The sequence below is a fragment of the Hordeum vulgare genome, chromosome 4H, assembly GCF_904849725.1.
Source record: "Hordeum vulgare subsp. vulgare chromosome 4H, MorexV3_pseudomolecules_assembly, whole genome shotgun sequence".
Taxonomy (NCBI): domain Eukaryota; kingdom Viridiplantae; phylum Streptophyta; class Magnoliopsida; order Poales; family Poaceae; genus Hordeum; species Hordeum vulgare.
Genome location: NC_058521.1, coordinates 356,336,287 through 356,362,474, shown reverse-complemented (window position 1 = coordinate 356,362,474; position 26,188 = coordinate 356,336,287). Strand labels below are relative to the sequence as shown.

Below are 26,188 nucleotides of genomic sequence, written 5' to 3'. Positions count from 1 at the left end.
GCTTGGATACCACTGGAATTTTCTAGGATTTTATTGAGAATATTTACTTTGGAAATATTTCAAAAGGTCAAAACAAACAGAAATTGTTTTCAGGGTTTTACTCAAATAATAATAATATAAAGAGGGGTTAAAATCTTATGTATGGAAAATATATGTCCTTCTAATCATCTCCAAATTTAATCAAATTTTGTTAGGCAGAAAAGTATTTTTTCCATATATGAATACCATTTGTGGCCTCTGAAATGGACATGCAAATAAATCAGAAAAATAATTCACAAAATAATTATTTTGTGGTTTTGGTGGACTAAAATAGTGCTAGAATCAAACCATTAACTTTGAGTGAGAACACTCCTTGCCATCAAGGGCATGTAGTGCAACTCAAAGCAGGGTTTTTATTTTATCCCGCAATGAGAAAAGGGTTTCGAAAATAATTTGATGTTGAGAATTTTTTTTATTATCACATGATTAAGCACACAAGCATACAATGACAATCATGGCACTCACCACATTAGTTTTGAAAAAGTTTTAATAAGCTCAGATTTTTGAATTATAGAAAAAGAGGTAGTGAAAAGAGGGTGTGACAGATCACTGAGCACGTTCATTTGGCGATCTCGACTCGTAAGTCGGGGTCCCCACAATGGGGAAAACCAGTCCTCGAGTTTCCTCGTGGTGGCCCCGCAGTCTGCCTGTTTTGGACCAACACTCATGAGGAGGACTGGCCCGGGTTGTTGTTTAAGTCTCCTCGGGGTAGCTATTCTCTATTTTTTATTATTAAGTTTTTACCAAATTAACATCAAAGTTGGGTCTTGCCAGACAAGCGTTGACACTAAACGATTTACCAAGGGGGTCCCCATAGCAACCTCGAACATGTTAGGAGCGCTCAGTTATAAAATAAAACACCGGTTGCCGAAACTAAGGCGACAAAAGCGAAACAAATCACCCGACAAAAGGCCAGGCCTTCCGCCCTTAACCAAGTATATAAGTGCATTAATTAAATATCATTTAAGGTATGATGACAATCAAATTGCCCATGTTATCACATGGGCCAGCTTATACACCTGCAACTAGCAACGCTGATGAAATGGCTGAGCAAGCCTAACAATAGCCAAACAATATTTGCTAGGAGGGCAAGTGTTGGAGGTTTCATGGCAATGTTTGATGGCCTATATATCAGGTGGTAGGCAGTGGAGAATAACGATGGAAACGAATCAACTATGCATAACAAAGCTAGAAACAATGTCAAGGTCACGATCATCTTGCGTGTGAAATCTTCATAGTGGGACTGTTCGTGATCTTCGTGAATGAACTCACCGGACTCCTCGAACTCGTTCCCCGCACCCGATGCTACGCAAAGAAATAAACAGCAAATAAACACCAGCAAATGATAATGCGACATAAAATATGATGCATGTATGGCCCACACTTCAAAGCACGCGTAGAAATAATCCTACTCAAATGACAAAGTGCCACCTCATCACAAATGGCACTTTTGCACAACTGCTCAAAACTGAAATCTAGTGACACCATTGGATTTCTTGGGTTCTTCTACCCCAAATCCATATATCATACTGCTATACTTGCATGCATAAAAACGCCACAAAACTGAAAAGGAATTCTACCCAGAATCATAAACACTATATGTCAAACTGAGAGGTTGAGTTTGCATATGCCAGAATTGGCATAGTCCTCTTGTGGAATATTCCAGATATGGAAAATGCTCCACAAACAACAACAAACACACACACACACACAATTTAATAGGGGGGCCCACTGGTCATAGACACCAGGGCCCCCTAGTATGACATGTGGGCCCGGTGGCCCACCTATGAGGTGGCACCTACACACATAGTAAAATATACACACAGAAATAAAAGGGCCACAATTGGAATTGAACCCACAACCCCTTGGTGGGATTCTCAACACCCCACCACTGGGCTACCCCAGTGGAGCTGCACTAACACGGAAGAGAAACCCTACCTAGCAATACTTCCACGAGCTACAGAGGGGAAAAATCCCAAAATATAAAGGGTGCCAACACTCCACCACTGGGCTACCCCAGTGGAGCTGCACTAACACGGAAGAGAAACCCTACCTAGCAATACTTCCACGAGCTACAGAGGGGAAAATCCCAAAATATAAAGGGGGCATGCCGGGGGTCGAACCCTGGACCTCTTGCGCTGCAGGTCGCTCTAATGCCACTGTGGTATGCTGCGTTTACTGCCCCGTCAGAGGAAACACACAAGGTATTATCACCACAACTTCTACGACAAGGAAGGGGAAAACCCACAGATAATAAAACGGGCGCTGGGGATCAAACCCACGACCTCGTGGTCGTCGCACAACGTTCGAGCCGGTCCGGCTAGCGAGGGGAGTCTACACACAGAGGGATCTCCCCCGAGATGATAAGCAATGGCATGAGAAGTTTAATACAACTCTGACATCTTTGGCTTCGTTGTTAATGAAGCTGACAAATGTGTATACTATCGCCATGGTGGGGGCGAAGGAGTTATATTGTGCTTGTATGTTGATGACATACTGATATTTGGAACCAACCTCAAAGTAATTGAGGAGGTTAAGTCTTTTCTGTCTCAAAACTTTGAGATGAAGGACCTTGGGGTGGCTGATGTTATCTTGAACATCAAGCTGTTGAGAGATGATGAGGGTGGGATTACACTTCTACAATCCCACTATGTTGAGAAGATTTTGAGTCGCTTTGGATATTCAGACTGCAAAATTTCTCAAACACCATATGATCCTAGTGTGCTTATTAGAAAGTTTAAGGGCACAGCTATAGATCAATTGAGATTCTCTCAAATTATCGGTTCACTTATGTACCTAGCTAGCGCAACGAGGCCTGACATCGCGTTTGCTGTGAGCAAACTTAACCGATTTGTTGCAAACCCGGGCGATGTTCATTGGCGTGCTGTTGAAAGAATTATGCGCTACTTGAAACGTACTGTCAACCACGGGCTACACTATACGGGATTCCCATCGGTACTTGAAGGGTATAGTGATGCGAATTGGATCTCTGATGCTGATGAGATGAAGGCCACTACTGGGTATATGTTTACTCTTGGGGTGGTGCTGTTTCCTGGAAGTCTTGCAAGCAAACGATCTTAACAAGATCGACAATGGAAGCAGAATTAACAGCATTAGACACATCTGGTGTCGAAGCAGAATTTCTTCGAGATCTTTTGATGGACTTACCTGTGGTTGAGAAGCCGGTTCCGGCTATCCTTATGAACTGCGATAATCAGACGGTTATTGTTAAAGTGAAGAGTTCAAAGGACAATATGAAGTCCAACAAACATATAAGAATGAGATTGAAGTCTATCAGACGTTTGAGAAACTCCGGAGTGATAGCGTTGGATTATATCCAAACGGCTAAGAATCTGGCAGATCCCTTTACTAAAGGGCTATCACGTGTTGTGATAGATAGTGCATCGAGGGAGATGGGTATGAGACCCACATGATTTGCCATGGTAGTAACCCAACCTATATGATCGGAGATCCCGTGAAGTAGGACCTGGGAAAACAAGCCAGTGGTGAACTGAGGAGAGTAACTTTACTAACCCACTCCGTTGGAGATGCAATACTCTCGGATACTGTATGGTAGGATGACTACTGTCTTAATGTGTTCTAAAGCTTATATGTAAGCAAGATGCTGTCCTACAGAGCGATCTTTGGAGGAGCACACCTATATGAGCTTGACTGCTGGTCATAGTTTATGAGGTTTGGGTGATCTCTAGTAAACTCATGAATAGGCCAGGAGTGTGACTAATATGCTCCACCCGAGGGGTCACCTTCGGCAGTCTAGTACTAGTAAGACTTGTGGTGAAGCTCCTTTACGCCAAGCTGACAATTCAAGGCATAGTCCATTGTTCAGTTGTAAAGGAGTGTAGCTACTTGTTCTAGGTGAAGCTCAAACTTAATAGGTCTTCACTGAAATGCTGGTATATTAAAACAGTGATTGGAACGAGGGAACATGATGTGCCCTTGAGATCTGGTGGGGGATTTTTGAAATTTGGAGGTGGGCTTTAGGCCCATTAGAGAATTTCAGAAAAATCTCCAAGGGCCCATGTAGGTGGTGGCATGACAAGGTGGTGGGAGTTTAGTCCCACCCCGCTAGTGCAGGAGAGTTTGGACCCCTTTATAAGGGTCTCTCTTCCACATGCTATTGGAGAGTGAGAAGAGAAGGTACCCTCGCGCACTCCTCCTCCGCCGCCCGCCTCGCCACGCCACGCCTCGTCACGACGCGCCGTGCCGCGGGTTGCGGGAATGAGCCGAGCCGAGCTCATACCTACGCGCTTATTTTTGCCGGTCAGGAACGGAGAATATGTAACGCACAAGGCACGATCCGAGACGTCGGATCGTGGCTGTTACCGACTCGGACGTGGGCTTGGCCCACGTCTCCCCACCCAGCCGCCTTTATAAGCACGCGATCGCCTACCCTAGCCGTCACGAGAATCAGATCACATCTGCCTCACGCGTTCGTTCCTCGAACTGCTGCTGCCGTCGGCGACTCCGTCCCGATTACCACGTACACGGTCGACGGGAGAGCAGGCCTCCGAAACCTCGCCTCTCCGGTTCCTGTACGGGAGAGGGGCGATTAGGTTTTTGGGGAGCGAGCACGCGACTGCTCGCCTCCGTCCGTCTGCTTCGTCTACATCCGCGTCGCCCTCGTCATCGCCATGTCTTCACCAAGCGAAGCTGACCGTCTCCGCGAGGAAGCCGAGAAGAAGACAGCAGAGGATATTGCCGCCGCCGCCACTGCTGCTACGGCTAACTGGCCGATTGGAGGGTATGACTCGTTTATCCTCATGTTCGTATTTATCCTAGCAGTACTGCTTGTCTGCATAGATGTATCCACTATATGCGTAGTATGTGCTAGGTTAGCTCAAGATTAGTATATCATTAGTCTAGTCAATGCCATGCTAGTTATTATCTCGTGGATTAATATACTCAGGAAATTGCCTATTTACTCAACAATCCAAAAACCTAATGTCTGTAGGAATTTTTCGAGTAATGGTTTTGCTGCTCCACTGAAACCAGATAAGTTTACCGGTACTTTTTTCAAGCGTTGGCAAACGAGAACCACCTTATGGCTCACGGCTATGAACGTGTTCTGGGTAGCCGGTGTCACTCCTACGGAAAGTATCACTCCTGAACAGGAGAAGATGTTTAAGGAGGCCACCGTCCTATTCCTTGGAGCAGTCATTAGCGTGATCAGAGATAAGCTGGTTGATGCATATTTACATATGCATGTTGCCAAGGACTTGTGGGAGGCGCTCGAATCTAAATTCGGGGCCACCGATGCTGGGAGTGAGATGTATGTTATGGAGCAGTTCCACAATTACAAGATGGTTGACAACCGTTCGTATTGGAACAAGCTCATGAGATAATATGCATAGCTAAGGAACTTGAGGTTCTTAAGTGCAATTTGCCGGGCAAGTTTGTCGCGGGCTGTATAATTGCTAAGCTCCCTAATTCCTGGAGGAACTTTGCTACTACTCTGAAACATCAGAGGCGTGAGTTCTCAGTAGAGGACATCATCGGCCATCTGAGTGTTGAGCAGAACTCGAGAGCAAAGGACTCCAATGGAAAAGCGGTGGAAAGCTCTTCTGCTGCCAATATGGTACATCAGAGGAACTTCAATTCTCACAAGCCCAAGGGAAAGAATTCTGTCCAACAGAATACCGACTTCAAGAAGAAGGGAAAGAAGCCCTTCAAGAAGAATAAGAAGGGAGATGGTTGCTATACTTGTGGTTCAGAGGAACATTGGGCGAACAAATGCCCAAACAAGTACAAGAAGCCGGCGCAGGACTCCAAGTCTGCAAACATGATTGTGGGCAACAATGAAAGTGGTGCATCTGGGTACGGTAGTTTACTTACTGTATTTACAGTTTGTCAGTCCACCGATTGGTGGGTGGACATGGGTGCAAATATTCATGTGTGTGCTGACTTATCATTGTTCTCTTCTTATCAGGCCACCGGTCGCGAGTCCGTATTGATGGGGAATGGCGCGAGTGCTTCTGTTCTTGGTGTTGGCACGGTCGATCTGAAGTTTACTTCGGGAAGGATCGTGCAGCTGAAGAACGTGCAACATGTCCCCGCCATCAAGAAGAATCTCGTTAGTGGCTCCCTTCTGTGTAGAGAAGGGTTTAAGTTGGTGTTCGAGTCTAATAAAGTAGTAGTTTCGAAATATGGACTTTTCGTTGGAAAAGGTTATGAATGCGGAGGTATGTTCCGCCTTTCTCTAGCAAATTTTTGTAATAAAGTCGTGAACAATATTCATTCGAGTGTTAATGAATCTGAAGTTTGGCATTCACGTCTTTGTCACATAAGTTTCGGTGTTATGTCGCGGCTAGCAAAACTGAATTTAATCCCAACTTCCACTTTAGCCAAAGGTTCTAAGTGCCACTCATGTGTGCAAGCAAAGCAACCTCGCAAGCCTCACAAGGCTGCAGAGGTGAGACACTTGGCACCATTAGAACTCATACATTCTGATCTTTGTGAGATGAATGGTGTGTTGACTAAAGGTGGAAAGAAATACTTCATGACATTGATAGATGATTCCACTAGATTTTGCTATGTGTATCTGTTAAATACTAAAGATGAGGCTCTATACTACTTTAAAATCTATAAGGCAGAAGTTGAGAATCAACTTGAAAAGAAAATTAAACGAGTCCGGTCTGATCGTGGTGGAGAGTACTTCTCAAACGAATTTGATTCATTTTGTGCGGAACACGGCATTATTCATGAGAGGACGCCTCCCTATTCACCCCAGTCAAACGGGGTTGCTGAGCGGAAAAACCGTACTCTAACTGATTTGGTTAACGCCATGCTAGATACATCGGGTTTATCCAAGGCATGGTGGGGGGAGGCTATATTGACCGCGTGTCATGTCCTGAATAAAGTTCCTACAAAAGATAATGAGGTCACTCCCTACGAGGAGTGGTCGAAGAGAAGGACGACACTCTCGTACTTACGTACTTGGGGCTGCTTGGCGAAAGTCAATGTACCGATCCCCAAGAAGCGTAAGCTTGGACCAAAGACTGTGGATTGCGTTAATTTGGGATACGCTAAGAATAGCGTAGGCTATAGATTTCTAGTAGTGAAATCTGAGGTACCTGACGTGAAGGTCGGTACAATAATGGAGTCGAGGGATGCTAGATTCTTTGAGGATATATTTCCCATGAAAGATATGCAAAGCACTTCTAGACAGGAATCTGAGATAACTCCTTAGCCTGCCATTCCTATGGAATATTATGAACAAACACATGATGAAAATCCTGAGGAGGATGACGAGGAAGCCCGTGGTAGGGGCAAGAGACAAAGGACTGCAAAGATCTTTGGTGATGATTTCTTCGTATACCTCGTGGATGATAATCCCACTTCTATTTCAGAAGCGTATGCTTCTTCAGATGCTGATTACTGGAAAGCTGCGGTCCGTAGCGAGATGGATTCCATCATGGCTAACGGGACATGGGAAATCACTGATCGTCCCTATGGTTGCAAACCATTGGGATGCAAGTGGGTGTTCAAAAAGAAGCTTAGGCCCGATGGTACGATTGAAAAGTACAAGGCTAGGCTTGTGGCCAAGGGCTATGCCCCGAAAGAAGAGGAAGATTTCTTCGATACTTATTCACCTGTGGCTAGACTGACCACCATTAGAGTACTACTCTCATTGGCGGCCTCTCATGGTCTTCTCGTTCATCAAATGGACGTTAAGACGGCTTTCCTGAATGGAGAGCTAAATGAGGAAATCTATATGCAACAACCAGATGGCTTTGTGATAGAAGGTCAGGAAGGAAAGGTGTGTAAGTTGCTGAAATCTTTATATGGTCTGAGACAAGCACCTAAGCAATGGCATGAGAAGTTTAATACAACTCTGACATCTGTTGGCTTCGTTGTTAATGAAGCTGACAAATGTGTATACTATCGCCATGGTGGGGGCGAAGGAGTTATATTGTGCTTGTATGTTGATGACATACTGATATTTGGAACCAACCTCAAAGTAATTGAGGAGGTTAAGTCTTTTCTGTCTCAAAACTTTGAGATGAAGGACCTTGGGGTGGCTGATGTTATCTTGAACATCAAGCTGTTGAGAGATGATGAGGGTGGGATTACACTTCTGCAATCCCACTATGTTGAGAAGATTTTGAGTCGCTTTGGATATTCAGACTGCAAAATTTCTCAAACACCATATGATCCTAGTGTGCTTATTAGAAAGTTTAAGGGCACAACTATAGATCAATTGAGATCCTCTCAAATTATCGGTTCACTTATGTACCTAGCTAGCGCAACGAGGCCTGACATCGCGTTTGCTGTGAGCAAACTTAGCCGGTTTGTTGCAAACCCGGGCGATGTTCATTGGCGTGCTGTTGAAAGAATTATGCGCTACTTGAAAGGTACTGTCAACCACGGGCTTCACTATACGGGATTCCCATCGGTACTTGAAGGGTATAGTGATGCGAATTGGATCTCTGATGCTGATGAGATGAAGGCCACTACTGGGTATATGTTTACTCTTGGGGTGGTGCTGTTTCCTGGAAGTCTTGCAAGCAAACGATCTTAACAAGATCGACAATGGAAGCAGAATTAACAGCATTAGACACATCTGGTGTCGAAGCAGAATTTCTTCGAGATCTTTTGATGGACTTACCTGTGGTTGAGAAGCCGGTTCCGGCTATCCTTATGAACTGCGATAATCAGACGGTTATTGTTAAAGTAAAGAGTTCAAAGGACAATATGAAGTCCAACAAACATATAAGAATGAGATTGAAGTCTGTCAGACGTTTGAGAAACTCCGGAGTGATAGCGTTGGATTATATCCAAACGGCTAAGAATCTGGCAGATCCCTTTACTAAAGGGCTATCACGTGTTGTGATAGATAGTGCATCGAGGGAGATGGGTATGAGACCCACATGAGTTGCCATGGTAGTAACCCAACCTATATGATCGGAGATCCCATGAAGTAGGACCTGGGAAAACAAGCCAGTGGTGAACTGAGGAGAGTAACTTTACTAACCCACTCCGTTGGAGATGCAATACTCTCGGATACTGTATGGTAGGATGACTACTGTCTTAATGTGTTCTAAAGCTTATATGTAAGCAAGATGCTGTCCTACAGAGCGATCTTTGGAGGAACACGCCTATATGAGCTTGACTGCTGGTCACAGTCTATGAGGTTTGGGTGATCTCTAGTAAACTCATGAATAGGCTAGGAGTGTGACTAATATGCTCCACCCGAGGGGTCACCCTCGGCAGTCTAGTACTAGTAAGACTTGTGGTGAAGCTCCTTTACGCCAAGCTGACAATTCAAGGCATAGTCCATTGTTCAGTTGTAAAGGAGTGTAGCTACTTGTTCTAGGTGAAGCTCAAACTTAATAGGTCTTCACTGAAATGCTGGTATATTAAAACAGTGATTGGAACGAGGGAACACGATGTGCCCTTGAGATCTGGTGGGGGATTGTTGAAATTTGGAGGTGGGCTTTAGGCCCATTAGAGAATTTCAGAAAAATCTCCAAGGGCCCATGTAGGTGGTGGCATGACAAGGTGGTGGGAGTTTAGTCCCACCCCGCTAGTGGAGGAGAGTTTGGACCCCTTTATAAGGGTCTCTCTTCCACATGCTATTGGAGAGTGAGAAGAGAAGGTACCCTCGCGCACTCCTCCTCCGCCGCCCGCCTCGCCACGCCACGCCACGCCTCGTCACGACGCGCCGTGCCGCGGGTTGCGGGAATGAGCCGAGCCGAGCTCATACCTACGCGCTTATTTTTGCCGGTCAGGAACGGAGAATATGTAACGCACAAGGCACGATCCGAGACGTCGGATCGTGGCTGTTACCGACTCGGACGTGGGCTTGGCCCACGTCTCTCCACCCAGCCACCTTTATAAGCACGCGATCGCCTACCCTAGCCGTCACGAGAATCAGATCACATCTGCCTCACGCGTTCGTTCCTTGAACTGCTGCTGCCGCCGGCGACTCCGTCCCGTTTACCACGTACACGGTCGACGGGAGAGCAGGCCTCCGAAACCTCGCCTCTCTGGTTCCTGTACGGGAGAGGGGCGATTAGGTTTTTGGGGAGCGATCACGCGACTGCTCGCCTCCGTCCGTCTGCTTCGTCTACATCCGCGTCGCCCTCGTCATCGCCATGTCTTCACCAAGCGAAGCTGACCATCTCCGCGAGGAAGCCGAGAAGAAGACGGCAGAGGATACTGCCGCCGCCGCCACTGCTGCTACGGCTAACTGGCCGATTGGAGGGTATGACTCGTTTATCCTCATGTTCATATTTATCCTAGCAGTACTGCTTGTCTGCATAGATGTATCCACTATATGCGTAGTACGTGCTAGGTTAGCTCAAGATCAGTATATCATTAGTCTAGTCAATGCCATGCTAGTTATTATCTCGTGGATTAATATACTCGGGAAATTGCCTATTTACTCAACAATGCACACGCTACTCGCGGGGTTCCTACGCACGATCTACTCTATGAGCTGCACAGGGGAGAGGTTCACGTGCCCCGCACACACGTATGCATGTGCAAGCAGCAGCATGATGTGGCTACTTGAACGTGTCGGTGCAACTCCAACAGGCATCGAGCTCATCTCGCTATGACGCGGCTAACAAAGAGGGGGAGCGGAGGAGAGTGGGGCTGTCGCTCACCTAGGGGGCAGAGAAGAAGATCCGGTGCATGAGAGGAGGGAGGTTGACGAGCTGGAGTGGAAGAAGCTCGCTGGAGGGAGTGGAAGAAGCCGTCGTCGGGGACATCGTCGAAGAAGCTCTCGGCGCCCGATCTTCGTGAAAATGGAACGCCACCGTGCACCGCATGCTCCTGGTTCAGACGAGGGACGAAAGGGTCGACGCTACCTACGTCGATGTCGAGATCGAGCATGAAGCAGCCATGGCATTCGGGTCGATTTGCAGGTGGCCCTGATAGCGCGAGGCGAGAAAGAGGAGGGAAAATGGGGCGCTAAGGGAAGGAGAGGGAGAGGAGGAGCTTTATAGCTCGCACCCCGAGGCAGAGAGCCCTCGAACATGGGGAAAATAATGATCGGTGGCTCTCCCTGGTTCGTACGACGCTAACATCGAGAGGTGGGAGAAGGGTCGCATCGGTAGGCTCTTGGCCGTAACTAACGCACTTGGGCCGCTCTCTCTCTCTCTCTCTCTCTCTCTCGGGTTGAAAATGTTTTTTCCAAAATCAAATAAAACATGTTTGAATAAATGTATGAGGCTAAAAGAAAAAGTGTTTTAAACAAAATAAAAATACCTTTGTTCTTCTAAAATGTTCCCACTATTTATAAAAATAAGTAGGGCATTTTAGAAGAACAAAAATAAATTCCCTATTATATAACATGGGTCTCTGTTTCTAAGTAAAACCAAAGGAAAATAAATTCAAAGAAAAGGGTGTTGCACCCCACAATTAATAGGAAGAATTTTTGAAGAGGAGGAACATTTTTATTGAGGCAAGATAAAAACTTTTAAATCTACCTCAATTATCATTGGAAAGGAGGGATAAAAAGTATGGTGCAACAAGGTTTTTTTGAAAGGACTCTTGTTGCACCCGATCACATTCCACATACCCAATCACGTCCACACATTGCACTCACAATCATACCAAGGTGTAACATAACAACAAAAGAGAAGAACAAAAGAAGAGATGACATGTATGATGCCATGATGCCACATAAAATGAAGACACAAACTTAATCTATTTATTCAAATCCAACATGTCAACATAGGAAGGTTGCCATACAAGGAAATATAATACAAGAGGGGGAGGGAATTGCATTGGGGCTGTCACAACTCTCCCACACTACAAGAGGATCTCGACCCGAGATCTAGGACTGGAAGAACTCTGGGAATTCAGAACGGAGGTGGTCCTCGCGCTCCCAAGTGGATTCATTGTGTGAATGATGTGACCATTGCACTTTGAGGAACTTGATTGACTTATTGCGGGTCTTGCGCTCAATTTCTTCAAGAATTGCTATAGGATGCTCATGGTAGGATAGGTCGGGCTGGAGATCAATATCTTGGAGAACAATTGTGCGCTCGGGAGTCTTGAAGCACCTCCAAAGCTGAGAGACGTGAAACACATCAAGCACATTAGAAAAGTTGGATGGAAGCTCTAACTGATATGCAAGATCACCTCTCTTGCCAACAACTTTGAAAGGACCAACAAAGTGAGGAGCAAGCTTTCCTTTGATGTCGAAGCGCTCGGTGCCCTTCATTAGAGCACTTTGAGATACACAAAATCATCGAGCTGAAAATTCATGTCATGATGCTTGCTATCGTAGTATCTCTTCTAACGGGACTGGGCTGCTTTGAGATTATCCCGAATGACACATCACATTTCTTGTGCTTCAGCAATCATGTCATTCCCAAGAATCTAACGCTCACCAGTCTTTGACTAATTGAGCTGGGTACGACACTTCCTGCAATATAGAATCTCGAATGGAGCCTTGCGCGAGCTTGCTTGAAAGCTGTTGTTGTATGAGAACTCATGCCAAAAGAAATCATACAAGCTCTGAGCATATCTTCAAGGATCTGATTAACTCTCTCAACTTGACCACTTGTTTGAGGATGGAAAGCTATACTGAAATGGATCTTAGTACCCATCGTAGTTTGAAAGGAATCCCAAAACTTGGAAGTAAAGATGATTCCGCGATCTGAAGAAATGAGCATAGGAACAGCGTGCAAGTAGACTATCCTTGACGTATACAACTTTGCAAGCTGAGCTGCCGAGATAGATTCTTTGACCGGGAGGAAATGAGAAACTTTGGTCAACTTGTCTAGGACGACGAAGATGGCATCATTGCCTCTCTTGGACTTCAGAAACCTAGTGACGATATCCATTTCCATATGATAGAATTTCCACTTGGGTATAGGCAAAGGATGAAGGAGGCCTGCTGGACGTTGGTGCTCTGCCTTCACTCTACGACACACATCACACTCGTTCATGAACTGAGCAATTTCACGTTTCATGCGAGTCCACCAGAAGGTCTACTTAAGATCTTTATACATTTTGGAGCTACCTAGATGTATCGAAAGGAGGGAATTATGGGCTTCATCCATGATAACTTTCCTGAGCTCTCCTTTCGGAAAGACAAGGCGGTCCTCGAAGAACAAGGTACCTCTGTCATCAACACAGAAGCACTTATATTTCGGAATGCTCTTTGCCAAGCCAATCTTCACTTTCTTCACCATAGCATCAAGAAGTTGAGCTTGGCGGACTTGGTCTTCCAAGGTAGGAGAAATCTGGATATTAACAAGAAATCCTTGAGGTACTATCTGAAGGTTGAGCATCCTAAAAGATTCAAAAAGATCAGGCTGGAGAGGCTTCAGAATGAGACTGTTGCAGTAAGCCTTTCTGCTCAAAGCATGTGCATTGACATTTGCTTTGCATGGAGTAAAGTCAATACTTGGATTATAATCTTGGATCATTTCCACCGAACGAGTTTGCCGAAGATTGAGACTAGGTTGGCTGAATGTGTATTTGAGACTCTTGTGATCGGCGTAGACTTCAACATGTCTTCCCAACAAGAGTTGTCTCCAAGTAATCAAAGCATGGACCACTGCCGCCAAGTCAAGATCATGAGTGGGATAGTTCCTCTCACTTGGCTTGAACTTCCTAGAGGTATAAGCTACCACTTTCTTCTCTTGCATCAGGACTGCACCAAGACCTTGGAGAGAGCCATCACATAACACTTGATAAGGCTTGGAATCATCAGGAGGTGTCAAGACTGGAGTTGAGGTGAGCTTCTCTTTGAATGTGTCGAAAGACAACTGACACTCTGGAGACCGGACATACTTCACACTCTTCTGTAGAAGGTTGGATAGAGGCTTAGCAATCTTGGAGAAGTTCTCAATGAACCTTCTGCAACAACTTGCAAGCCCGAGAAAGCTTCGAAGATGCTTCACATTCTGAGGAGATTCCCACTCAACAATGGCCTGCACCTTTGTAGTATCAACTTTGGTGCTCTCGGCAGAGATGATGTGCCCAAGGTACACAACTTCCTTCAACCAGAATTCACATTTGGAAAACTTAGCATATAACTTATGCTCTCTTAGCTTATCAAGCACAAGCCAGAGATATTTTTCATGCTCTTCCTCAGTTTCAGTAACGACCAGAATGTCAGCAAGATACACCAAGAAAAAATCATTTTTGAAGGGCGAGAAGATATAATTCATCATCCGAGAGAAAGTCGGAGGAGCATTGACGAGGCGAAAAGGCATCACTGTGTACTCATAAGAGCCAAAGCTTGTCCTGAAAACAGTCTTGGGAATATGTTCTTCGCGAATACCGATCTGATGATAGTCCATTTGGAGATCAAGCTTAGAGAAAATCTGGCCCCTTTCGATTGCTCGAACAATTCATTGATGTTGGGAAGTGGATACTTGTTTCTGATTGTCTTCTTATTCAATGGACGATAGTCAATACGGAGTCAGTCTGTGCCATCCTTCTTCTTGACAAACAGGAAACCACAACCCCAAGGAGATGAAATTGGTCTGATTAGACCCAGACGTTCTTGCTCATCAAGCTGCTTCTTCAAGTCTTTCAGCTCTTTGGGACCAAGCTTATACGGACGCTTGCAGACCGGTTCAGTTCCAGGTTCAAGTTTAATAACAAACTCAACTGGTCGGTGTGGAGGCATTCCTGGCAATTCTTCTGGAAAGACATCTTCATACTGACAGACCATCGAAACTTGAGAAATTGGTGAGATTTCACCCTTCTCATTGAGGGAAAAGAGATGGATCATGTCATAAAGAGCAACGAAAATAATCACATCCTCCGAAGGATGAGTCAACTTGACTTCTTTGGCTTCACAATTGACAAAAGCCTTGTTCATCGCCAGAAAATCCATCCCAAGGATCAGATCAATATCCGACTGGCGAAGGAAAATTGGAGAAGCCACAAAGGAATAGTTGCCCATCTTGACAGATACGTCCGGAACCATCAAACGGGAACTCATATGTTTCCCAGGCAAAACATGCAGATTATGCTTGGATGCAAATGGATATGACATGAAACAATGTGATGCACCAGTGTTAAATAAAACCTTTGCTGTAATAGAATTAACTCAGAGATTACCCATGTTCACATCTGAGGAGTCCTCTGCTTCAGCTGCATTCACCATGTTCACCCTTGCATACTTGGGATTAAACTTCGCCATTGCATTGCTTGGAGGCCTGACTGGAGGAGGAGGCAGAAGATGCCGCAGGTTGGTGCACTTGTTAGAGTAATGACCCTTCTGACCACACTTGTGACAAGTCACCTCTGACAGCGGACGAAATTGCACTTGAGGATTCCCTGACTGCTGCTGCTGAAATTTCTACTAGAAGGCTGGGTGGGAAGAATCACGACCACCAGACTGCTTGAAATGTTGAGGCTGCCGAGGAGGATGAGAAACCCAATATTTATGTTGCTTCAAAACAATCTGAGTTGAGGAAGAGGAACTGGAGTCTCTGAAATGCTTCCTTGAGTTCTGAACATTGAGCAAGGCCAACTCAGCCCTTAGAGCCAAATTGTAGAACTAGTCGAACTCAGTGGGATCGTGTAAGGCAAGGGCCACCTACAAGTCTTCCTTCACACCACCACGGAACTGATAAATCCTTCTCTTCTGATCTGGAATGTCTTGATTAGCATAACGATCCAGCTACTGGAACTCCACATTGTAATTGTACACAAACAAACTCCCTTGCTTCAAGCGCCTGAATTTCTCACGCATCTCTTCCACAAAACTTGCTGGAATATAGTGAGCCCTGAAATCCCTGCAGAAATCATCCCAGCTAATCACCTTGTCACCTCTGGAATATTTCAATTTCTACCACCATTCTGCTGCCTGCCCCTTGAGATGGAATGTTGCAAACTTGACAAAGTCCTGTGGTCTGACATTACTACACTCGAAGTGCTTGTTCATGCACTACAAGAAATATGGTTGTTTATGACGAAAAATCATGACGGCGGTTTAATTGGTCATAGATCAATGACCAATATTCACAATTTGGTCAGGGCGAGCGTTGGAGGGTCCAAACCCTATAGTATTATGACAATTTGTGTCCATAAGGTCATAATTCCATTGCCCAAAATGGTCATTAACATGTCTAGCACTATTCATGATGTTTATTCATACCAGCAATGAAAAAATGATAAGATTATAATCATAGATTTTATGTGACTGGATGATACCTCAATTTTTTTCCTACGTGTCAATTTTCTATGTGTCAACCACACTTAAGGGTGGGATCAATCTGTCATTCAAACCTAATAATCTAGCAAATCGATGGACCCATTATAAGATTCGGGTCTCGAAGGCTTTTGTTGTGGGCCCATGTGTCATATGGACCTGCTTACCGAGCTAACCGGTGCAACCACCACCATGTGAAGTGTGTTGACATGTCGGACCCACCTGGGAGACCCATGGCCCAATAAGAATATAAGGAAGATGAATGACCTCAAAACATGGAAGGGGACGGTCTAACCGATAATTTCAAGCTAAGGAGTGAAAATCGGTTTTTAGTATGTATGTATGCAAGACATATTAGAAAAAATCCAAATGAATTAGAAAAAAGCCAAAATTACTCGCTTCGATGAATAAAACAACAAAATAAAATATGCATGCCCATGCTAATTTCATAATTTTTAGAACTTGTTTAGATTTTAGAAAAATAAAAGTCACTAAGACATATCGAGATGTTTGAATGATCCCAAGAAATGATTCAAATTAGTTATACATAATCTAGATATGAGATAAAAGTTATAAAATTGCTAAACTATGAATTTTATTTTTATTTCGACATATGATTTGTGATAAATGTACTGCAAGATTTAATTATATCCAATAAAAACCATTTAACACTTAAATAATAACAGATGATGTTAATGACATATATATTGTAGTATGTTGTATGATTTTTTAGAACAAAATCGATGAAATATTTTTTCAAAGGTACTAAAGAATGTACATTAACTTGGTCTCTAGGAAAATAAAGAACACATTATATTACGTAACAAGATTTAATATGGAGTACTCCCTCCATTTCAAAATATAAGACCGTTTAGGGATTTCACTAGGAGACTACATACGAAGCGAAATGAGTGAATCTATAATCTAAAATATGTCTATGTACATCCGTATTTAGTTTATAGTATAATCTCTAAAAGGTCTTATATTTAGGAACGGAGGGAGTATTCGTTAATTCTAATGTTTATATGGGTTAAGATGGAAAACATAACATGCACATTATTACTATACACAACAACATGGGTCCCATAATCATCCAGAGTTAAAAAATCGGTTTCTCTTAAACAAAACGAGAAAATGGAGCGCGTGACAGCCAAAATTTTAGAGAAGGATGGCGGCATCGCGAATTTTTCCCCACCTGGATAACCCTAAATCCTCCACAGCGCCGCCAATCTCCCTTTTGTATCTCAGATCCAATCGAGTCCCACCACCGCTATCCTCTTCCATCGTTGTATCGCCGCTCCTAGCCCTCGCTGCCACCAGGTTATCCCCCTCCTTCCTCCGTGCATCTGAGACGAGCGGACGGTGGCGTAGTGAATCAAGACTGGGCAACAGGCGGACGGTGGCGAAGTGATGGATCCCCTCCCCCCTTCCCCCCGCCGGTGACTGGACCTTACGCGTGCGGCCGGTGGTGTGATGGCGGCCGACATATCTCCGCCGCCTCTCTCCCCCCGCCAGTGATGACGCGTATTCCAGCACCCCTCTAGCCCGTGTAGGCCTGCCGGAACCTTGCCCAGACGATGGGTCACCTGGTGGATGTCCTCGATCCTTGGCAGCGCCAAGCAGTACTGGCCGTCTGTAGGTGCCGGACGGCCCGAATATCGCCACCACTAGATCCATCTGCCCCTGTCGTTGCTGCCACATTGCCATATCTCGTAATTCGCAGTTGCCATCGCCATCTTATTTTCTCCGGATGCTCAGCCGTCCTCTGAATCCCTCCCTTTATTTGTGCAATAAATACTCTGATTTTGCTGCTCTGTCTGCCTCATCTTGCAGCATGACACCTTTGGACATGAGGGTGGCAAGATGGAGTCCCGACTACTGCTGTCGTCGCCTTGAGCTTGCTTGCCCTTGATGGAAGAACCACAAGCTGGACTGCCACGGGTTGCTCGCTCTCACCAAACCAGACCAACATCTTCAAGTTATCATTGTAAGCACCCCCCCTTCCTCCTCATGTTGCTACTAAAATCAATCTGTACGCATGGGTTTAATTGTCTAGGTGAGTGCTCGGGTTGCTGTGTTGGTATCGGGGCAATGTGGGAAACTTTAGTATGTGATAGTTGGATCAGTAGGTGTCCTTAGAAGTGTTTGTCGGCAGAAAATGGTTTCAACAATAGAGTGGCTGATTGCTTAGGAGTTGGGTCGACCTGTATTTTGTGGCACAGCACTGACTTTGTGTAGCTGTTGATTCTAAAAGCCAAATATATCATGCGTTCTGGACCTTACATATATATTTCTAGCATACTGATGAATTCAGTGTCATATCAAATATGACATCAACTCCTTTTGGTAGTTCCATGTTACTAAATGATATCCTGTCATGTAGACTTGCAGATTAACATTGTCGAGTAGCAATTTGTGTTGAAAGGCTAGAACTAGACGCTGGTTTGATCAGTGCTGCCCTTTGTGGTCTCTAGAAAACAAAAAGTATTGTGTTTATCTGTTTTGCATCGTTTAGTAGACTTGCTGCAGTAGGTGCTCATTTTTTTCTGATACAATTTTGGAGGGCTATGTTATCCACATTGTTTGACTGGATCATCTCCAATGGCCATGGCATCGGTGCCAGGAGGTGCAGGGCGATTGGCTCTTGTGGCGGGCGGCTGTGCTCCCAGCAGCCAAGGAGATATGTGCGTTCGTGCGCAAGGACCCTAGGCATCCCATGTATGCGGCCAAGGTGACTACGCCTCTTGCAGCTTCGTGTGCCATCCTTACTGTCGTCGTTGCCTTTGTGTTCAACATCGATCAGTCTATATCTTTTCTTTTTGAAAGATGTCGATTGATGAAGGTGTTTGTGACTTCTAAATGTTTACATGAATATTCCAAATCTGCTGCTTAAGTAAATCTTACCTGAGATGGACCAAGTCTTGCTTTGCTTAAGTAAAACTGAACATGCATGGTAAGAACAAAATCCCGATTCATTTATGTAGTGTATCCACTGTTTTGTAATATTTCACCGAAATTTTCCTTAGTTGTTTGTATAACGGTCTCCTAAATAATTTGGTTAAATATAGAAGCATTGACTAGACATGTATGTTTTACAAGGTGGCATGGTTTGAGCATTCCTCGTTATTTTCATGCTTCCAGTATTTCCTATCCCATTTATATGTTCTGTTCATTGGCATATCCTCCTATAAGTGTCATGACCACAAGATAACTTGATATTAGTTGTCTTATAACCACTTATGCCTTGCAGGTGTCACGAGATGATTGCATGGAGTATCTCATGGGATAATATAAGAGGCAACAATAGATAAAAAGATGCGAACAAAAAAGGTTTTCACCTGTCCACAATTTCCTGTTATTTGTAAAGTATATGTTAATTATTTTGGCCCACATTAAAAATTTGGACGTGTAAATACGAGGCCTTAGCTTATAGGTTGGTACAGGTGGATATATTTTATCTTGTCGAATTCTAGCAGGCATGCCTTTTTAAGATGATCTTTTTATGTTTAAGCATTCCAGCCCCTTGATCGATGAGAGTGCTTTCTCGAGTAGAAAGTACAGTAATAAACATGAGAAAATAAGTATATATGCAACTGTTGTGGTTAAAGTTGCTATTAACTGTCTTAGTGGTTCTATACCCACTTTGTTGAATAGGTGTGCTGTGTGCATAAGTATATATTCAGTTTTACTAGTTATGAATAAATATGTTGTATATATTCTGTATTGCTGGGTGTGCATAGGTATATAAATAGTATTGCATGGAGTATCTGATGGGAAGTTTCATTGTGTTATTTGATCCTTATTCGATCTGCCTTGTTTCTTCAGATAAAAATGCAAGGTGTGCCACCTGTTTGGCGTTCCTACACTCCATCTTTGCAAACAACTCTATTTTAATAAAAAATTCCATCAAAACACAACATCATTTTTGCCGGCAAGATGCTCGTATCCAATTGGATCCCTGAGTGAGGATAAAACTAAAAGAATATATAAAACTAAACTAAACTATTGTTTTTGCTCATAAGAAACAATGTAATGCCCCAAAATGACTTATCTACTTATAACTAAACTTAGAAGAGGTGATTGAGTTCACTGTCCAGAAGAAATTAATTGGGAAAACTTACTATAGATTATTCACAATTTCTCCATTGTTAGGAGCAAGTGCTTAACTAGAACTTTTAGAACTGGTTATGAGCTAAAATTACAATCGTTAATTTTTGTATCTATATGTATCCTGATCTGTTGCTCGTGGGCTGATTCTTGTTATACCAAGATTGTCCTGATTATCCTAAGATTGTAATTTTATTTTTCTCTTTAAGCTAGGTTTCTTTTCAAGCATGTCTAACATCTACATGGAATTTTTGAGATAAATAATATAAGGAGATTCTTTGTGGTACATGTGCACGAACCTATAATCTCTTATTATCTGCTGCCCTTTTTATTATTATACTTCCTCTGTCCCAAAATAACTGTCTCAACTTTGCACTTGCTCTAGAACAAAATTGTACTAAGTTTAAGACACTTATTTTGGGACGGAGGGAGTATGTGGCTCGTTGTCGACGGGCTTATCTATGCATTAGTATTTGATGCTCTATCATGTTAGTTTCCTTGATCTGCTTTCTGAGCCTTGCCATCATTTTCTTCTTGCAGGCGACAATGGTAGGAGTGGCAGATTGTGTAGAGGAAGAGGATGAGAAGAAACTTGTGCTTCTCATCCAATCTTTGTAGAGCTCTCTTGATGTGCGATTGTGCACTTGTTGGATCATCTTTCTGTGCACTTGTAGTTGCATAAGTATTATATTGTGCACTTGTAAAATTATTTTGATGTACACTTGTTAGGCCTTGAATCTTGATGTGTAGAGGAGTCGGTGGATGATGTATTGTATTTCATGTGATGTGCTACTTAAATGAAATATATAGTTTATTTGCAATCTTTTATTCTGTTGTACTTGTTTTTTAATAGGCCTATCCTGAGATATGCGTGCTTCTGCCAAAATAATGCATCAACTCAAACAAATCAGACATTTTCAATAGTAAAATAGTATTGGGCCAGGTCCATGTAGAAATTCATGATGATTCTATTTGGTCACTAGCAATGCCACGTCAGATCCTACGTGGCTCACACAAATGGGTAGGTGACCAAACCAAATTTTTGGTCAATAGAGATCGATGACCAAAATTTTAGTAAAGTCATGTTTGTTCATTCTTGACGACCAACTGTTGACCTTGTAAATTTGGTAAAAAAAAGGTCAATAAACAACAACAATGATGAATCAACGACCAATATAGGGAGTCATAATTGACCTTATTTCTTGTAGTGATGTCACAAATACAGTCATCTGCTAACAGGAGGTGAAGGACTTCGATTGGTTCACCAGGGATTGATTCGGAGATGCAAAATGCTAACCACCATTGTTGAAATTACCCTGGTGCCCTTGGCTCCTCTCTTGCAACAATCGGAGCAACATGTGAGTGTTTGCATTGCTTGCCGCCATCACAACTTGCCATGCCTCATGAGGAGGAGGCGGTGGCGGAGGGGGTGGTGGACGGTTTGACTGATCAGTCTCACGACCCGGATTCTGGCGAGTTGGTGGAGCCATCCTAGAGACGGACAACAACATTTGACCGGAGATGCAAAATTAAAAGATTAAGCTGATTCAATGGACAAAAATATCCGAACAAGAATTCTTAGCAAATGCACTTGAACTATAATTAGTAAGAATGCTTCCTCAAAATAACCGCCGACAACATCTGATTCAAAGCCACTTGTAAATGCCAAGTATGAGCTAGGATTGCTCGGTACAAATGTATATTCCCAACATACATCTGATGAAAGAATTTCTAAGTTACTAGTGGAATTCCCACCTAAGAACTTCCAAATTTTTTGGTCATGCAATCGAGTCCACGGATACAAGGAGAAATTCATCACTCAACTCCTAGCATCTAACCCGTCAAGTGTATCACATCCGTCAACACATAACCAAAATCTCGGAAACTCATCTATCTCAGACCCTCGTAATCACAACGATACTAAGTGTGGCAATACATCCAGACCTACCTGCACCAGTACTGGGGAAGCCAGAATCCTCTTGCCACTACTAGTATTGAAGCAATGTCGAGCATCCTCCGTCCTGAGATACTAAGAAACCTGAATGATAACGATGTACTCAAGAATCCCCTGGAGCTCAACTCCCCGAAAGAAATCAAGTCAGAGAGGAGGCACCAAGACAAAACTCCGTCAAATCGGCATCATATAGATTCCAAAATATCTACGTGAAACTAAAAAAAAATTGAGTGAGAAGAGGAGTAGAATTAAAATTTCTAAGTCGTGAACCTCACTAGAGCATAGAAGAGGAGAAAAAAGAAACCTACTCTCCGATATAACTAAGACCCAAAATAGTTTTTCACTAGACTCGACTCGGCCAAGTTCGATCAACCAAAGGCTCCTATGGTCGTAAGGCTCTGATTACCAACTTGTAACGACTACGATGCGACACTTTCCTTATTTGGGGGCGAGACCTCAAAAGGGGAAAGAAGCACATCTGAGCGTGTCGCAAGGAGGATAAACTTTGCAATACATAATAGATGGAAGAGTAATAAGATTTGGCCTACATTCAGGACAAGCTAAATTACACATCCACGCACTCATACATTATTCAAATGGAAAACAGAGTCCGACTACGGACAAGATAAATGACAAAAGCTAATGCTATCCTACGTTGCTAGGCCCACGATCATGACCAAGTGCCTCTAGTCCTCGGGATACGTCACGTACAGCCTACCACTATCCTCGTCAAACTCCCAGTCAAACTACCAGAGTGAGGTGGATCTAGCTCTATGAAGTATAAAACACGACATTGCATGACCCAATCATCATCTATGTAGTTTGCAACCACAACTAGGTATGAGAGGGTTTGGTTTCAAGTCCATAGATCACACGTCAAACTAATGCTTTCAGCAGTCTTAAGTTGGTTTTTAAGGATTTCTTTCTCGAAAAGATACAACTTCATGCATTTAGCTCTAATTTTCTTTCTACCAATCAACTTGTAGGAAGCATTCATATACCTCATCAGGATATTGAACCATGCACGCTCTACCATCCTAAAGGGATATCCACGCACAATTATCATCATTGATATGATCTTAACGACTTCGGCATGATCGTATTCATGGTTAACTATAAGAGATGCACCTGGCTCTTCAGGATCAAAATTGATTGTACCTTGACGTTGTTGTCTTCCCTTCTTGTTTAGATAGACTGAACAAACATATTTATGCCTATTGACACTGGTAGTTTGACCCCGAGGAGTATAAGCAAACAATTTTACACAATGCAAGCACTTTGCCTTTGTAGCAACCGCACCTGGCCTCCTCTTACTTACATCCTTCACCTCCTTGAAATTCTACCAACATTCTGAATGCTTAAATCTCATTCTCTACACCTTCACCTTAGTACCATCCACTCCCGCCTTTTTCCTTTTCCCTCGTGTATTTGCCCTCTCTTTGCCATTGACCTATAATTCTGTGTAATTTCAATTGTCGCTTGAACCGAGAGAAGGTGTAACGACTAAGATGCGAAACTATCCTCATTTTGGGGTGAGACCTCAAAAGGGGAAAGAAGCACATCTAAGCATTTCGCAAGCAGGATAAACATTGCAATACATAATAGATGGAAGAGTAATAAGATTTGGCTTACACTCGCGACAAGCTAAATTACACATCCACACACTCATACATTATTCAAATGGAAAACAGAGTCCGACTACGGACAAGATAAACAACAAAAGCTAATGCTATTCTGCGTTGCTAGGCCCACGGTCATGACCAAGTGGCTCTAGTCCTTGGGATACGTCACGTACAACCTGACACTGTCCTCGTCAAACTCCCACTTGAGTTGGTTATCCTCGGAAGCATCTGTGTCTGGGGTACCTGTACCTGTGGGTGGTTGTAGTAATCTGTGAGCCACAGGGACTCAACAATCTCATGACCTTAGTATCGAATCTAACCAAGTCATTAGGTGAGGATGGGGTATGTGTTTGAGTTTTGCAGCAACCTAAGCATTTATGGTGGCTAACTTACGTCGAACAAGAAGTACATATATGTTGGTCTATGCAAGATGTTCGTTAGCTAAGAATAATCACTAAGTGATCCTGAACACCTACCTATGTCAGTCATGACCCCACCATGTTCTCGATTAGAGAAGGAACTCTGAAGGAGACAGTCACGGTTACGCACACAGTTGACAGGTTTTTGTTAAGTTAATTTAAGTTATCTAGCATCGGATGTTAACAAAATATCCATGATTACTACATAATTGCGGGCATGGCTTTCCAAAAGATTTAACCCAGCAGGGGTGCTCCAATCAATCCATCACAAATTACCACAGTCCGCATAGAAATCCACGATCACGATACTCGCGACCTCGTCAGATTCCTTAGTGGAAAACCTCAACTCTGAGAAGACCCAAAGTCTCACCGGAATCCCAATGCACAAGATATATGGTTAAGGTAAGACAAGTCCAGCAAGACGTCCCAACGTGTCGACGAACCCGATAGGAGCCGTGTATCTCGTTCCCACGGCACGACGGATGGAAAAGCCTGCGGGGAAAACCAGTCCTCTAGTTTCCTCGCTGTGGCCCCGTAGTCTGCCCGTTTTGGACCAACACTCATGAGGAGCACCATCCCGGGTTGTGGTTTAAGTCTCCTTGGGGTAGCTATTCGCTATGCTTTATTATTAAGTTATTACCAAATTAACACCAAAGTTGGGTCTTGCCAGACAAGCCTTGACACTAAATGATTTACCAAGGGGGTCCCCATAACAACCCCGAACGCGTTAGGAGCACTCAATTATGGAATAAAATACCGGTAGCCGAAACTAAGACGGCAAAAGTGGAACAAATCACCCGACAAAAGGCCAGGCCTTCTGCCCTTAACCAAGTATATAGGTGCATTAATTAAATAACATTTAAAGTAAGATGATAAACAAATTGGCCATGTTATCACATGGGCCATCTTGCTCCTACAACTAGCAATGCTAATGAAATGGCTGAGCAAGCCTAACTTAGCCAAACAATATTTTCTAGGAGGGGAAGTGTTGGAGGTTTCATGACAATGTTTGATGGCCTATATATCAGGTGGTAGGCAGCGGAAAACAATGATAGAAATGAATCAACTATGTATAACAAAGCTAGAAACGGTGTCAAGGTCACGATCATCTTGCGTGTGAAATCTTCAGAGTGGGACTGCTCCTGATCTTCCTTAATGAACTCACCAGACTCCTCGAACTCGTTTCCCGCACCCGATGCTACCCAAAGAAATAAAAAGCAAATAAACACCAACAAATGATAATGCAACAGACAATATGATGCATGAATGGCACACACTTCAAAGCACACACTAAAATAATCCTACTCAAATGACAATGTGCCACCTCATCACAAATGGCACTTTTGGAGAGTTGCTCAAAAATGAAATCCAGTGACACCATTGGATTCCTTGGGTTCTTCTACCCCAAATCCGTATATCATACTGATATACTTGCATGCATAAAAACACCACAAAACTGAAAAGGAATTCTACCCAGAATCATAAAAACACCACAAGCTAAAGAGGGAAAAAATTCCCAAAATTTAAAAGGGCTGCACCAGGGGTCGAACCTTGGATCTCTTGCGCTGCGGGTGGCTCTAATGCCACTGCGGTATGCTGCTTTTACTGCCCCATCAGAGGAAACACACAAGGTATTATCACTGCAGCTTCTACAACGAGGAAGAAAAAAACCCAGATATAATAAAAGGGGGCGCTGGGATCGAAACCACGATCTCTTGGTCATCGCGCAAAGTCTGAGCCGGTCGGGTTAGCGAGGGGAGTGTGCACAGAGAGGGATCTCCCCCGAGATGATAAGCAAAGGGGCACCTTCTTTGTTTAATAGAGAGGCGCCACCGATGCTGCTGCTCGCCGGAGCAACAACTAGCGCATGCACATGCTACTCGTGGGGTTCCTACGC

General features: G+C 43.7%; 1 long non-coding RNA gene across 1 annotated transcript; it reads left to right on the top strand.

Moving 5' to 3' along the window:
- The first annotated feature begins 17,918 nt into the window (after window positions 1-17,918).
- Window positions 17,919-21,117, top strand: LOC123448613. The gene is made up of 4 exons (XR_006631866.1): window positions 17,919-18,176; window positions 18,813-18,920; window positions 19,440-19,519; window positions 20,837-21,117. It is a non-coding gene; the product is annotated as an uncharacterized LOC123448613 (long non-coding RNA).
- The last annotated feature ends 5,071 nt before the right edge of the window (window positions 21,118-26,188 follow it).